The following is a 3,135-nucleotide window of genomic DNA, read 5'->3' as shown; positions in this document are numbered from 1 at the left end:
GGAAAAGGAACCCCAACTCCGGCAGGTAATTTTGCTCCCCCGACATATCCTTTTGAGGTGTTGCAAATCGACTATATTCACATGGAGTGATGCAACAATTTCAAATATGTTCTAGTGGTGGTATGTGCCTTTTTCAGATGGATAGAGGCTTACCCTCTGAAAGACAACACTGCTTTGTCCACTGCCAAAGTTCTTCTGAAAGAGTTCTTTCCTAGGTTTGGTTTGCCGCACATTGTCTGGAGTGACAATGGAAGCTAATTTGTGGGCCAAGTCATGCAAAAGGTGTGTGCAGGTCTTGGTATAAAACAGAAATTCTATGCGGCAAACCATCCACAGTCAGCGGGTTTGGTAGAATGTTATAATGGCACTCTCAAACTTAAACTTGCAAAGATACAAGCCAGCACAGGTCTTGCCTGGCCCGATGCTTTACCTTTGGCTCTCCTGTCCACTAGAACAGCTGTGCATTCTCGTTTGGGACTCAGCCCATACGAGGTTGTTTTCGGGCGCCCAGCTAATGTATGGGGAGTCCCTCACCCTAGAAAGTACTCTGACATACAGTATCCAATGCTGATTGACTATTTACATGACCTCACCACTAAATTGCGTGTTCTTCACCAACAGGTTCAAAACACTTTGCCAGAGGCCTCCACAGACCCAGGTCATTCTATGCAACCCGGGGACTGGGTCTGTGTGAAGAATTTTCAGAGGACAAAGAATTTGGAACCTCGTTGGAAGGCGCCTCGACAAGTGCTCCTAACTACACGTACAGCAGTGAAAGTCGAAGGGTAAAAGAACTGGATTCACGGCGTGCACTGCAAGAAAGTACCTTTGCCCTTGCCTTTTGATCAGTGGGTCCGTAAGGGTATAGATGATTCTGAAGGCGAAAAGGTCCCCCGATTCATACCTTTTAGTGATGCACGCCTGAATGGAACTCAGTCGGAGAAAGAAGATGACGACATTCTACAAGAAGCTGTACCGTCTCATCTCCGCTTGAACACTACAGAGCCACGGACACTGTTTCAAGATCAAACTACACCAAATAAAACTAGGTACAATTTAAGACCTAGACTGATTAAAGACACCTAAGATTCCCATCTCTTCTGTTACATTTATCATCTGTCCAGGTTGCAGGGTCACGGTAGGAGTCTTGGTTTGTGACCTGTATAGTGGCTAGGCCCACAGGACTTGCAGTGTCATAGGACGGCTAATAATCACAGCCAAGTGAGTGAGGAAGATTGCCGTGAGCAACCCTTTTAGAGGATGGATGTTAAATTAGAAAAGAAAGATAAGAAGAAAGAGATGAGACAAAAATATTGTAAAATATTGTACAGTCGATGTGGCGTAACATTGTGTGTTTTTATATTTTTGTGTATCTTATTGGCTTGTGTAGGTTGGATTATTCATGCTATGCAGCAAAAAGGTTGTCCCTAATTCTATCTCCTTGCCTCTTCATTCTACTATCTCCCCACATCAATTATATACACTTCCCCAACATGAACTAATCAGGAGAACAGAATATTTTAATAATTGATTTATCCAATTGTTGCACCAACACCAATTGGTAGTCAACACAACCGACTGTTGGGTGTGTGGACTTATGCCTCATACCACAGATAAAGGGATGCCATATTTAGTCCTTCCGTTTTCTTATGAAGGTTCCGCTTGGGCCTATTTTGTAATGTTTTCAAATGCATATCAGAGCCGATTTAGACGTCCTGTTAGTTCATATATTAGTGGTCCAGATTTTGGTCATAGTTCTCTAATAAAGGGAATGGGAGCTATGGCTAAAATTGTGGAGAATAATAAGGTTCCTGTTGATGAGAGACAAACATATGCTGATTGGAACGTGACTCGTTACGTTACTAGCCTTAGTGATAAAGTTAAACAAGGAAAATCTCCACCAATTTGGACTGTACCTCATCAAGGTAATTTCTGTTTGCAAATAAATGGCCAGACTACCAACACTGGACAAGGAAAGAGCTTTTGTTCCCATACATACATCTACATGTCTCAGAATTCACCGCCATTAGTGCCATCCCAGGGCACATATTTTATCTGCCACGATAAAGCTTACACATGGCTAACAACTGATTTTTCAGGAACATGCTATATAGCTTTCCTTCTCCCTCCTACATACACTGCTCCTTCAGGCCATCATAAAAACAGATATGGCAGAGGGATTGTTGATTCCAAAGACACGGCAGGACAAGAGGGAAGTGATTTCCTCAAAGGATTTCTTCCTTTTTGGGGCCCAATGGCCAACAGCAGAAACATGAGACAGCTGGTTCGTGTTGTTGAGACTACCATAGATGTCACTGTGGGAGCCTTGAGTAATCTCACAGCTGAACTTCAGGCGGATCGTCTCATGACTTTGCAGAACCGGATTGCACTAGATGTTATTCTTGCAGATCGAGCTGGGGTCTGTAAATTGATCGGATCTAGCTGTTGTATTTATATACCTGACGATGCCCCTACGGTATACCAAGCCATCTCCAAATTACATATGATCTCCGAATCGATTCATCAAGACGAAGGAGATTGGTCTTTATTGGGATGGTTTTGGGGATTACTGTCTAAATGGAGATGGAAGGCACTAACCTTCCTTGGAGTGATTTTGGTCTTCATTTTTTCCTGTTGTCTCTGTATGCAGTGTGGCCCCGTCATCTGCGGTCTTTGTGCCACCCTGTGTGTCCCAAGACCTGAGTCACAGAAAACAGAGAACATTAAAATGATGTTACAGCAACAGTTTGACGACCTCATGGCTATTGACATTGACTCAGATTAACGTGAGTCTGTGTGTTTTGCCTGAGTTATGGCAAAAGGAGGGTCTGAGGGAATTCGATTTTCGATCTCGCTCGTATTTAGCCACCATTTTGTTGATCACTGCCATTTGGTGTTGCCCTCACTCAGGCAGCACAATAAACAAAGTTTTTTCTGCTGATCTCACTGCAACGTGTCAAAATAACCTCCTGCCTCTGTTTACGAGACTGATGTCAGGGACTGGCTGAGTCCACTAATCCCCGTCTGGTCCGACTGATCCCTGTCTCAACTGTCTGTTGGTTCACACCATTCTTTCCTGACTTTATCTTATCTTCTGGCCTTCGCTATTCTCTACTTGTATTCTTTCATTTCACA

General features: G+C 43.5%; 1 pseudogene; it reads left to right on the top strand.

The window, feature by feature from the left end:
• Nucleotides 1-1,402: 1,402 nt before the first annotated feature.
• LOC146851663 (endogenous retrovirus group PABLB member 1 Env polyprotein-like) lies at nt 1,403-2,785 on the top strand (annotated as a pseudogene).
• The last annotated feature ends 350 nt before the right edge of the window (nt 2,786-3,135 follow it).

Source organism: Triturus cristatus, chromosome 4_1 (genome assembly GCF_964204655.1).
Source record: "Triturus cristatus chromosome 4_1, aTriCri1.1, whole genome shotgun sequence".
Classification (NCBI taxonomy): domain Eukaryota; kingdom Metazoa; phylum Chordata; class Amphibia; order Caudata; family Salamandridae; genus Triturus; species Triturus cristatus.
Note: the sequence above shows the minus strand (reverse complement) of the source record. Positions and strands in the feature narration are given on the sequence as shown.